The sequence below is a fragment of the Peromyscus maniculatus genome, chromosome 4 (genome assembly GCF_049852395.1).
Source record: "Peromyscus maniculatus bairdii isolate BWxNUB_F1_BW_parent chromosome 4, HU_Pman_BW_mat_3.1, whole genome shotgun sequence".
NCBI lineage: Eukaryota > Metazoa > Chordata > Mammalia > Rodentia > Cricetidae > Peromyscus > Peromyscus maniculatus.
In genome coordinates this window covers 5,539,351-5,552,500 of record NC_134855.1, presented here as the reverse complement: position 1 = coordinate 5,552,500, position 13,150 = coordinate 5,539,351, and the positions used below count along the sequence as shown (strand labels likewise).

The 13,150-nt window shown below is 45.3% G+C and overlaps 1 protein-coding gene across 11 annotated transcripts in view; it reads left to right on the top strand.

The window, feature by feature from the left end:
• Mapkap1 (MAPK associated protein 1) overlaps positions 1 to 13,150 on the top strand; it is a 216,661-nt gene that overhangs the window by 161,346 nt on the left and 42,165 nt on the right. The window lies entirely within an intron of this gene.

Here is a 13,150-nt window from a genome sequence, read left to right as displayed (position 1 = left end):
GTTTCTTGTGTCCTGTTTCTCCTTCCAGAGATAACAGGTATCTTTCCTAGGCTGGGCTGTACACATTCACGTGTAAATGAATAGTTGTGTGCGCATGCATGTACACATGCACAACACTTATGTTTGTAGTCCCTCTTTAAAAACACAAAGGATGACTTGCCGCATTGTATTGGTGAAATTAGGCCACTCCACGTAGTTAAAAGGGAGGTTTATTTTGTGGGGTAACTCACAAATGAAGGGATAGGCTACAGGGTCTGGGGAAGACGTAGCGCAGTCTGGCGGTGTTCTCTGGAGAACTCTGTTCGGTCTCCTCTAGCGTCCAGGGTCCGGAAACCAAGAGAGGGTGGTGCATTCGGATCTCGGGTCTTCAGGGCCCTCCCTTGGCCCCGCCTTGTAGGTGTGACAGTTACCGAAGCCTCAGTAGGGGTTGGAACTTCCAGACCAAAGCTGGAATGGCTACCCACTACAACATTGTTATCTTATCTTAGTGATGCACTGTAGGTAACTCTGCATTGTTTCACACACTTTATATGAAAATTCTGTGTTCCTAAACTGCTGCTGTTACTCCGTAGCATATATCATTCAGATTGCTTTTGTTTTTCAAGTGAGGCCCAAGTTTCTTGTGTTAAGAAAAAAAAAAGGTGTGAGGATCAGTGACTGAAGCTTTGGCACCTAGGCCCTAGCTCACACTCCAAAGCCTCCTTCAACTGTGGCACCTTCCCGAGCCCCAGCACCACTTTCCCTAAGTTCCAGTTCTGATGTTGTGAGTCAAAACAGCTAGGAATGAAAGAAACCCCTACCATTGTTTATAAATGATAAAGGCAGAAAGCAGTTGAATGCAATGGACTATTGTGACTTAGTTGTATAAAATAGATGCAAATTATGAAAAACAGTTTATTATTTTCATAGAAAATGTTTAAAAGACTAACTGTAGAGATCCCAACTAAGAACCATATATTGTGGGCTAGAGAGATGGCTCAGAGGTTAAGAGCACTGACTGCTCTTCCAGAGGTCCTGAGTTCAATTCCCAGCAACCACATGGTGGCTCACAACCATCCGTAATGAGATCTGGTGCCCTATTCTGGCCTGCAAGCATACATGTAGGCAGAACACTGTATACATAATAAATAAAGCTTAAAAAAAAAAAAAAAAAAAGAACCATATATTGTTGTCGACTAGCTATCTACTACTAAGAAGTACAATCAACAGAACAATATTTCAAAACTAGTTGGTTTTTTTTTCCTCACTGTTTTTGGTATGTTTGGTCAGGCCAAGCTCATTGCCCTTCAAGAGCTCTGTACAATGGGAACCAAGTAGAGTTCATGCATTCATAGCACACATTGGAGAATGTGCTTTCCTGTCCATGCTGCTCACTCCTCTGAGAGCACCAGCAGTTTACCAAACAGGGCAATTCAGCTGCCTCCATGGTGCTCACAGAAGGAGTCAGTGTATTCTCATCTAAGGTTCTTAGGATAGTACCTGGTGCATATTATCCATCAGGGAATGTTGGCTTTAATTAAGAAATAATGGTAGGACAATCCTCTGTGGCTGGTAGAGCATTAGGGCACAGGTGTGTGGTGGTCAGGAACCATGGAACTATCAGAGCCTTCTCCAAGATAGAGAGAGAGGGAGTGACCTGGAATTGAGGACCAACAGAATTTTAGAAGCAAGGTACTTTCTGCTGTCCCAGAATGAGGTTCACTTTATAAGTAACATCATTGGATTGGGGGGGAAAAAAAAGTAATGTAAACAGCAGCCTTTCAGTTTTTCTTCAGAGGCATGACATTTTTTAAAACAACCACACCCAACAGTGTTTTAGAGTTGTTTATCGAGGCCTACTGTTACAGGATCTTATACTGGACATTTTCTAAGTGTTTCCTCACATTTTCTCCTGCAGACATTATTCTCATTGTGAGGAGACTTTTCCAAAGCCAGCCAGATAGTAAACATGTAGCACCAAAACCTGAAGTCAACCCTCTGATTCCAAAGCCCACTCTAAGCTAACCTGAACTTTGGATCCTGAAAATGATTGTGCCGATGGTCTCTGTGAGAGAGAGGCTTGCACATGGACTGACGTGACAAGTTTCTGCCTAGGGACTGAGCGCTCACATTTGTGCTTGGATCTCAGCCTAAATAAGAATGTGACAAGCCAGAGTCCTTGAGCTTTCCAGTTTGGATCCTTGTCTCGTAATCTACTACATCCCTCAGCCAACTGTCTGCTCGGAACTGGAAGCAGACCAGACGGAAGCAGCAAGTACATTCTGAGTAGGTAGCAATAGATTGCCTTTCTTGTTCAAGCTTCCCTATAAATCCTGGCGCCACACTGAGCCTCAGTTTTCACTTCTGCCAGATGCTCTGGGTGACCTTTCAACTGATCAAATGTGGGTCACCTGTCCAGGGCCTTAAAAGAAAGAAACAGCTTCTTCCATAGCTTTAAGCTAGGTGCTCTGGAATTCTTCATTATTGGGGCCAAAATGTGCCCAAGACTTTATGGACTGCCTGGAAACTGCCAGGTACTATCTCTTTACCTCTCACTAGGTTGTTATCATCATAGTTCAGCCTAGTGCTTAAAGGACAGGTAGACTAGAGCAGGTAGACCTTAGGTGAAGTACTTGCAGCCTCTGACATTGTGCATATCGTGCATGGTACCTCTCCAAGACCCAGTTTCCTGTGGAAATGGAATCTGCTTAGGTGTCTTGTGAAGATGGAGTGAGATAGGAACACACTTGTAACAACCTTTTAGGAAAGTGTGGTCATGTTTCTTTTATGGAGGAGGAAACTCAGGCTCTGGAAGGGGAAGTGATTTGCTAATGTTTTATGAATACTAATGAGGAGCCTGGAAAAACAAAACTGTCTTCTTCCATTACGTGTACTGCAAAACTGAACCTAGTTCCTTTGCTTCCTTAGTAAAGATTCTGTGGAGAGAGGCATCAGTGGCTTCAGTTCAGCGTCTAAGGAGATGCACAGAATGTTTACAACCTTCCATCATTTAGTACCTTCCTGAACTTAACTCATTTACTTAAGGTCACACAACAAAGGCTGCAAAGTCCCCCAGATAGACTGTGCTGAAACAGAGGATCTGCAGGGTCGGAGGCCTCATTTAGTTGCCCCTTAAAAGACCCAGGAGAGCACTGGACACCCAGCACTCAGGAGGCAGATGCAGACAGATCTCTGTGAGTTCAAGGCCAGCCTGGTCTATAAAGAGTTCCAGGAGCTGGGCAGTGGTGGCGCACACCTTTAATCCCAGCACTGGACACTCAGCACTCAGGAGGCAGAGGCAGGTGGATCTCTGTTCAAGGCTAGCATGGTCTCCAAAGCGAGTTCCAGGAAAGGCGCAAAGCTACACAGAGAAACCCCGTCTCGAAAAAAACAAAAATAAAAAAAAAATTTTTAAAAAGGAGTTCCAGGACAGCCAGAGCTACACAGAGAAACCCTGTCTTGAAAAAAACAAACACGAGGGAGAGTAACTCTTCAAAGCCTGCTGGGACCCCTGGCCGCCACATCCTGGGCTTAGCGTCTGTCTCCTTCCTCCTCTTGGACTGCAAGGTAGACTGCAGCCCTATGTCCCTGGACAGTGACAGGATCTTAACTGATACCCCGTCTCTCTCTCCTTGTTTGTCCCCTGATGATGTGTGCCTCCTGTACCCAGCCCCGATGCCCTCGCTCTGCCCCTGAGGACGCTGTGTCTCCAGTCTCCATGCTTAGACTTGACTCTCCCTCCCGCTACCACTGAATTAGAAAAGAGAAAGACTGCCAAGCGGAAGGGAAGAGTGGTGCACTTTTCAATAGTTTCCAGAACCTTTTGTGAAGCTTCTCCACAGCAGGCCCATCCTCCTCTGGTTTGCTGTCCGCAGGGTCTAGAGACGCCCTGGTAGTCCCTCTCTGCTCATGAAGACTTTGCTTTCTTCTGTTTGTTACAAATTACTAATCGCACCAGTTTCTATCATGTTCTTTGAATGAAGGGCTTTAGAGCTCTTTTATTAGACCACAGCAGTACTCATCAAATACAAAGGGAAATGTGCTCATGCAAATAAACTCTGTTTACAAGGGGCAGTGACTCGTGACGCTCACGGTCCATATTTCAGACTGAGTTATTGCTGGAAGGCAGTTGCTTGTCTGGTGTGGAGGTAGTGTTCTCGGTGAGGGATTTTCTACTTGACGTTGCACAACAGCTCCTTGCACACTCACAGAATTTCAGTGGAACGGAAGTGCTGCCACAGAGTTCCTGTGACCACCTCTTGCTGTTTGTTAAGGGGTGGTTGGCTATGTGTGTAGGAGGAAAGGGGAGGTGTTGGGCAAGTCCTTCTCTGTGAACCTCATTTCTCTGTGGGATGGATGTGACGGTGACCCCGCCCTGTGAGGCTGTTGGGAGGTGTTAGCTATGGAAGCAAGTAAATGACACTGTATGTTAAAAGCTCGTAATGAGCCACAGTGCACCATATAAGGATTGGCCATTAACGAAATGGCTGTGCCTCAGTGCCCTCCCAGTCACAAGCTGCTCTGAGCTTGTGTGGCCTTGTCCCTGGTATTCTTCCCAGTAGCCTCTTAGACTTACCACAGTCCCTTTGGGCAAAGGAGGAGTGGACCCCTGAGGCTAAAAGCTGTGCTGACCTGGATAGAAAACAAGCCTGTGCCCTGTCCACAGGGACGTTGTGAGTAATGGAAGCATCTATTGTGCTGTGTGGGCTGAGAACTTCCACATGAATTGACTTTTTCTCACTCCTCCTTCCTGAACCCCCCCTTCCCTTATCATTAGGTAGTAATTAGTATTCAAGGGAAATTGGTCTTAATATATTAAAATTGGTTAAGTGCATTTAGACCTGTACCACAGCCAATGTCTTATTGGAAAATGTAATTGGGGACTCTGTGTATGTAATTAATTGAATTACAATTAAGAACTTTCATTAAGCGATACACTGGTACATTAGAGCAGTGAGGAAACATGTTTGACGAGCTGCAAACCCTGTCTGGGCTCTAAGTGAGGGCACTCTTCCAGTAGGCTTCTGGCCCCAGAATGTGCCCTGCTGCCCCCAGTAATGGTTTTGGTAATGCATCAGGTGACATTCCTGCAGTGATTGGATGGGAGGTAGGTTTCTTCCAGCATTGTGCTCTGTCTCTTGATTCTGAACCTCGGTATTGGTCAGATTATCCAGTCCTTCAGTATTCTGCCATGTAAACTGTCCAGTGTTAGGATACCTAGAAAAAAAATCCATTACTTTCCCTGAGTTCTGAACAAAAGCAAAGACATTGGAGGAAGGAGTGATGGGAATTTTGCCAGCCTAACTTGCAAGCAAAGCCATCATGAGCCCTGTGTCCCACCCCACAAATGGTCCCGTTCCAGCTCTCAAGGATGGTTGTGTTCACTTTGAATGTGTGTGTTCACTTGTCCTTTATACGTTGACATAGATCTCAGTTGTGACAGTGGCAGCTACAGGACTGAAGAGTAACTAGAAAAACACTGGTCCCCATACACTGCAGAGGCAAGGGATGGTGAGAAGAAGAGAAAAGAGATTGACCCAGTGTGCCCATAGCAGGAGGGGGACAGATAAAGGGGCTCAGCAGCCCCCAAGACTGCCTCTTAGCTACGGAGAGAAGGCTTAGATTTAAGTGGAGGGCAAGAGGAAAGCAGTCTTGGTCAAGATGTGTCCTGCCCATCACTGGCCCATCATGGCTCAGCTCTGGTCCCTCCAGCAAGGTGAGTCCTGATAAAATTGTTAAATTGTTCATCTGTTACTCCCTTAGACTGAAGCCTCACTCTCATGTGAATGGGAAGGGGGCATCTGTCCTGCGTGGTTCTGCTCTTATAACTCAAGGTGACTAAAGTAATTCACTTCTGTTCCTTCCATCAAAATTCTGTACAAAATGAAGGCAGAGATGCCAGGCTGGCATGTGCTTTTGCTACCTGGTGGGCTTTTATTTAGCAAAGGTGGCTTTTAAGAGACTGCTTTTGAGAGGAATCAGCTTCTTTGAAGAAAGGGGAAAATTAGTTAAAACAATAGGTAAGAGAATATTCTAAGCTAGACACTGTCCATCTGAAAGCCCCAAGACGGAAGTGCTTGGCACTGAGAGGACCCTGAACGGCATGCGTGCATGGTGAGCTGAGGGCTAGGCAGGTCCCTTCTGTGATCTATTCTTTCAGAAATTCTGCAAACCTAAAGCTGCTTCTTTCTGATCACCTCATAAAGCAGGATTGCCTTGATTTACTGAGGGAGAGCTGACATCTCTACGTGGGAAGTCCTCCAGCAGACTGACTCTGGCTCCAAGAGTTTAATCAATTAAGCACTGTGACAGCGAGGATCCCTACTCAGGTTGTAGCATAGCCAATATCCTACTGTGTGATTCTGGTGGCTTTAAAGAGAATACTGCAGAGGGGCCTGTGTGTGTTACAGTATATCACCTATTGATCGTTTTTAGAGACCAGCAAAAATGACTAGCAGCTGAAGGGAAGTGTTTAATAGAGGGGAAGCTTTGGGCGTATGGGACTTTGGGGACTTAAACAGCTTCTGGAAAAAATGTGATGGATGCAGAGCACTAAGGAAGAGTTTTTCTCCATGACTTACTCAGGCATCCAGCGTTGAGTCTGACTGGGAAGAGAGACATTTCAGTCTTGTCCCCAATTCCTTTGTTCCAGTGAGACAGACATGTTTGTGGACCATTTACTCGATACAGTTCTGGCCTGTAGCATTGTATAGCTCCAGCCCATTGAAGGAATGCCTTTACACCAAACAGGCCATGCCACACAGAGGATTTAGTTCCTGGCTCCAGCTTCCGTGGGTGTGGGACTATAGCAGCAAGATGACAAATTGAGCCTCACTTTTTTTTCCCTCACTTTTGGGGAGGATATCACCTGACCTAAAAAAGACATTGGGAAATGAAAGGAGGCCACGTGTCCATAATGCTGAACATACAGCATCTAGTAGAGTACACACAGTACACACCCAGTCAATGCCCAGCTGAGTCCCTGTCCTCAGTGTACCCCTCTTTGAAGGGTCTGGATGGCAGGGTAAATTTTGTAGACCCAGGTGAACTCGGGTTCTGCTGACCACAAAGCATCTTGGATCAAAGCTTCTGGTTGCAGCATTCTGCTGGCAGCTTTCGTTGAACATTTACTGAGCGACAAACGGTGTGCCATATAGAGTGGAATTTCCCTGCCTGTGGGGAGTGCCTCTCCACAAGGAGACCACAGATACTTTAGGATGCCCTGGCCAGATGGTACAACCTGAGCAGAGACCATCTTGGCTAAAGTAGGCGTGGTTGGGGAGTGGACAGGATCGCAAGATAGAGTGGTGGGGACCGTAGTCTGTTGTCTTCCTTTCTCCAGTGAGTTCTTTGCACAGCTGTGTTTTCTGTGCCTTTAGACTCTCTCTCCTCTCCTCCCTGTCTTCCTCCCCACTCCCTTCCTCTTCTCTCCTCCTCCCCTTCCCCCTCTCTTCTCTAGCCAAAGGCAAGCACTTGCTCTTTTCTAAACACTACTCACTCTCTGTGTACTTCATTGTTTTCTCATCCTTTTTCTCAGAATTCCTACTCCTTCCTTATCATCCAAGAACCCTGCCTCCTCAGCCCCTGCACTGGCCCAGCATCTACCCTGTGCTGTGTATTTCTGGGTTGGAACAACAGGTCATTAGGGTTGTGTCATGAGAAATTCAAAGGTGAGGATGTAACAGACATTTCCCTTCTGGTTAGGTTCTAGGGATTTTACAGAAGACTGAAGTTGCTTTAACTTACACTAGAGTAGGCCATTTAGACTTGGTCTGAGACCCACTGAGCCAGAGGGTGAATGTGAAAGTCTTGTGTGGCTTGCTCTATGGATACAGAAAAAAACGCCAATAGCATACAGCGAGCTCATCTGAGCTTTGACTTAATGACTAGTGCCTACTCATTTGAAAGAAAGCCATGTGCCTCTAAATGTTTCCCTCGGCGCCTATACAGTCATGTGTATGAAACACTTTTTGAAGTAGGAGATTGTAGTTAGCCTTGGTTCTCAGCACTGAGAGCAAACTGTTACTCTTGGAATGTGTGTAGACGCTTTCAGCTGAGTTTGCTATCAGGGTGCAGCACACTCACACAGGCCTGACTCCACTTCTGTGTCCCATCATGGGTCCAAATGGGCACCGAGGACAGGAAGGGCATATTAACCCACCAAGTCTGCAGTTCTCATACTTCTTGCATTGAACCCCTTTATACACTTAAAGTTACTGAGGGGGGGGGGCTGGGGGTGAAGCTTGGAATTAGATCAGGTGTTTAGCTCATTCAGGACCTCAGGTTCAATCCCCAGCACCAAAAAGGAAAACAATTTATTTTGTCATTTTGTGTTATTTCGATTTGGGAATTTTTGTCTCCTCTTTTTATTGGGTGGGGGGAAGGGAGTCAAAGTGTTTCTATGTGACTTAGGCTGGCCTGGAACTCCCAACCCTCCTGCTTCAGGCCCCTAAATACTGGCATTACAAGTGTGTGTACCACCTGACTAATAAAAATGTATTGAAGACTACAAAAAAATTTATTTATTCTCTCTATCTAGAAATATGAACAGAAATTTGTTTCTTAAGTCATTCAAAAGAATAGATCTTTTAGCATACACATTTTTGTAAAAAGATAACTAGATTTTCTTTGAAATTTTAGTGAGAAGAGTAGCACTGGCTTCCTTCCTCTCTTCCCCACCCCCTCCTCTCCCACCCCCACCCCGGCAGGATGTCTTATAGCCTGGCTTGACCTTGAACTCTTGGTCCTGAGCATGACGTCCTGTACTGGGATCACAGGTGTGCACTTCATGCCCAGTGTGTGCAGTGCTGGGGTAATCTGGTTCCTGTGTGCCCGGGGCCTCACATGCCTTGCCAGCGCTCTGCCACCTGAGCTGCAGCCCAGCCCTCTTGCACATTTTTGCACGTTCCTGTCTGGCTAGTAGAATATCCTAGATCTTTATATTTGCTTCTGTACTCAGTTTGTTATAATAGATTGTTTGGATTGTAGTATAGAAGGAAAATTTGTCCTACAGAGATACATTATTGAAACAGGGGAGAGAACTTCTGTACCCTTTTCAGATAATTGTTGGTATTAATTTTCATTTATATCAAAATTCAGGTGATAGTTTCCTAAAGGTTAATTACAACGTAGAGTCAGAACTCTTTATTACGATGTGCACTTGTAAGGGAATGAGCGTAAAAGGCAAAAGATCTTTTACCATTGCTACGAACAACAGTGTAGGACCATGGGGCCCTGAAGGGAGCTTTGGGGTAGATGTGCCCACCGCTGGCCCACACCTGCACTTTGAGAACCTCTGACTTTGAATTCACTGTTCTAGCCACATTCTCTTGTCTGGTGGTCAAGAGGGTGATCATGTGGATGTAGCAACTGCTTTTAGCACAACCCGAGGGAGGAGAAGAATGGAAATGGGAAAGAAACATACAGACTCCAGAGCCTGATGGTCCTGTCCCATAGTGAGTGGCCCAAAATCAGGGTGTTGAGGTGCATCTGACCTCGTATCGTGGTCTGTCTCACAGTACCCACTCTTTGTGTCCTGCAGGGCTAGGGTGGGACCTGGCTCCTTTGTTGCCTTCTCTGCTTCCCTTTGTGTTTCTCACCTCAGCCTGCTTGGCCTTTCTTCCCGAGACAGGGACCAGACTCCATTCTGTGGGCCTCCTGATTTTATTCCAGGGAATTAGACTGCTTCCTCTTTCTCTGTTGTCCCCAGACCCTTCCAGCTCACACTCTTCCAAAGCCTTCTTGTCAGTCCATTTGTGCTCTGGTGCTCAAGTCACTACTAAGCCCCACCCCAAAATGTGATCTATCGCCTCCAGGCTTGAGTTACTGCCACGGGAGCATTTTGACACAAGACATTACGGTAATGCACAGCACATAGAGACATTAACACTCCCGACTTTGACAGAGTACACTGTGAAGTCTTTGAAGGCACCATTACAATTTATCTTGTCACTCGTGAGAAGATCCAGTTCAGCTTTAATGTAGATGAACACAGTGTGCCTTTTGTCTTATTTAATTGCTTGTGACCTTTTTAATTGCTAATTTAACAAAATACCAAAGGGTTATATTTCAATTAAATTAATGATTTGGGGAGGGTTTTTGTGTATTTGTTTTTAAGACATTTTGGTTCTACTTTTTACTTTGAGAAGATAAAATGTCATCTAGAACAGAAGTAGGGTTTTAATGTGAAGTTGATAGTACAATAACGATTTCCATATGCAAATGGCATAGTACCAAGTTTCTTGTACATATGGTTGGGTTGCACCCTCTCCAAGCTACAGACACGCAAGGTTGACACACTAACCCATTGCATTTTTCTGGCCCCCAAACACACTGCTAATTCAGTGCTTTGCTTCAGATAGCTGCCGTGAGATAAAGGGCCTATTTCAGGTGCCATTCATTGGGCTTGTCTGCTTGTCTTGTTCCTCTGTGTTCTGTAGCTGGGTCATAAGTTCCTGAGGATCAAGAGCCTTTCCTCCTGGTACCTTCTCACATTCTGCACTGTTGGATGGGTGACACACATGTACACACAGATCAGCCCTGCCCATACTCAGTGGCACTCCCGGGCCCACTTGAAAACTGGCAGTGGGGCTGGGAGCTGCTGTTTCAGCAAATAACCAGCTTGGCGTGAGCAGCCGGAATAGGAGGGAATGCACAACAGCGCCTTCCCTGTTCCCTTGATACTGTGCCTTCCTGACCTAAGAGCTGGCATGACCCTGTCAGCAGGGACATGGCTCAGAACTCACTCACGAATCAGGAAACCTAAATCCTCGATGAGATGTGAATTTACCCTGGCAGAGAGTGGAAGGCCAGTGTGTGAAGCATTAATGTTGAACCAGCTCCAGCTATGAAAGTCTAAAATTAATAGAAGGAAATTGACAAGCCTTGCTGGCTATTCCGTAGTTTAAGACCTTGACTAAAATCCTATCATCTCGTCTGCCCATTATTAACATTTCAGCAAAATATAAAGTTTTCATTAATCTCCCACAGTAAAGTTAGCATGAAAACTGGCACTTGTTTGAGCTTTTAGGACACATTAGTTGGTGTATTAACAGAATGTGTCGTTCTTCAGTAGCTTCTACAAGAGGCTAAATCAATTTCCAGCAGTATTTATGCACCACTTTATCTAAAAGCATCTGAATTATCATTTACAGCTAAGATGCTTTATTAGCAGCTGGCATTGAAATTGCTCAGTAAAAAAAATTGTATGTCACATGTAGTAATTTTTAAATTGGTTTTAATCCAACATCATAAAATGTAAAAAAAATCTTAAATACGGGGCTTTGTTGTTATTGTTTTATTTTTATTAATTGGCATTTTAGCACAATGAGCTATTACTCTTTCCAAATCCAATACCTGCAATGTTTAGAAAATACCAATTAGTTACAGTTCCAGAAGCTGTAGAACTCAGGGCTAAGCTCTATCTATTGTGGTGTTCTCAACAAAGATGGCTGAGATGGACTTTAGTATTTAAGAGACAAAGAACGTCTTCTTTATAATTTTCATGTATAAAAAGTCCTAAGATAGAAATCGATGCCTTTTGGCAGTAGTGTTTCTATTAAAATGTAGTTTGGACAAAGTAAATGACCATGCTAAACTTTTCTCCCAGCCTTCATTCTGATGTCACATTTCCCAGGAAACATTGAGGACCATGATCTGTCCCAAATCACTGGTGCTTCAAAGAATGAAACCAGTCAACAGAGGGCTCTTGCAGAGGTGGTGTGTCAGTCCGTCTGTCCTGCAGTCAGACACTGCCTTAGTCACTCCCTCCCGCTGCACTTGCACTAGGATCGAGAAGGACGGGCTACAGGGGTGAGCACAGTACTCACTGTGACTGCCCTTCTGTGGCTTGCAGTCCAGAGGCAGAGACAGGTGATGACGTGCCTGGTCACTGCCCTGGAGACGATATGGATGCAGTATCAGGAGCCATACTAGATTTGGGGGTTTGGAGTTAGGAAAATCTCCCTTCTTGGAGCCTCATTTGAGCAGGCTTTTGAGAAGGAATAGGGAGGAGAGTGGAAGGGACAGGAAGCAGGGCGCTCTGAGCAGGGAGGAGGACATGTGCAGTATGCTCTGAGACGGGACTGTTTCTAAGGTGTATCACGTCCTTCCCAAGGGACAGCCTATCTGTCGCAGGTGCTGTATTGTCCGTATGAATGGCCACAGTGTTTGGAAACAGAACATCCAGTTCCTGATAACTGAGTTCAGTACAAAAGGAAAAGGAACTGACTTGTTTAAAAAGTCAGCCTGTAGGCAAAGTAAAGCATGGAGCTGTCAGGCTGCGGAGATACCCAAAGCTAGTTTCGGTCCCATGAACTCCATCTAAAGGGATTCTGGAAGTTTACCTGTGGTTTGCCTTTATGTAGTGTAGCCTTGGGATGTGACTTAGCTTCTCAGTTTAAGATGGGAAATTCCAGAACCCTCCATGTTGCCATGAGGCTTAACATGAATAAAGTGCTTGACATCATGGCTGACACGGGTAACAGACTACCTGTTATTTACTTAGAAGTTTTAGTGTGAACACACCAGTTGCCCATGCTGTTCTCAGGAGAAAGCATAAAGATGAATAAGAAACTTCACTGACCTTCATGAAACTTCCATATTAGGACAAAACAACCACCAAGCAGTTCTAGGACAAGGCTGAGTACGAGCCTCTCTGGCTACTGTTAATCATTTTATGTATTAGATTCTTTACATGAATTTTGATGTTCTGTTAATGTCAAAGACAAGTTCACAGAGGTAGTCACTCACCTAAGATCATGCAGCAAATTAGAGGTAGAGGTGGGAGTTGAACCAGGTCTGCCCACCTCTGGATTCAGTATATATCAACTATTGTAGATGTGTCTGCACTGGAACAGATTTCGTGGAAGTGGTGAAGTTGAGCTAGCCTTGGGAAAGGGAAGATTTTGGCTCTTCTGTGGTAGAGCTGAATGAGTAGTCTAGGCCATGGACAAGACCCAGCAACTGCACGTCAGATGTCAGAAGTGTACATCCAGACTCTGAGGACTAATGATGGTTTGCCTTTGCTTGGTGTAACCTTGGACCTAGGAGCAGTCTGCAGGGCCTGGGAGGATCTGAGAGAGGTATTATGAGGACTGATAAGAGATTAGGAAGCTGCTTACCAGTTACTGAGCTGCTGTGCCTCCACTGCTGCCTGCAGAAAGGGCTCATT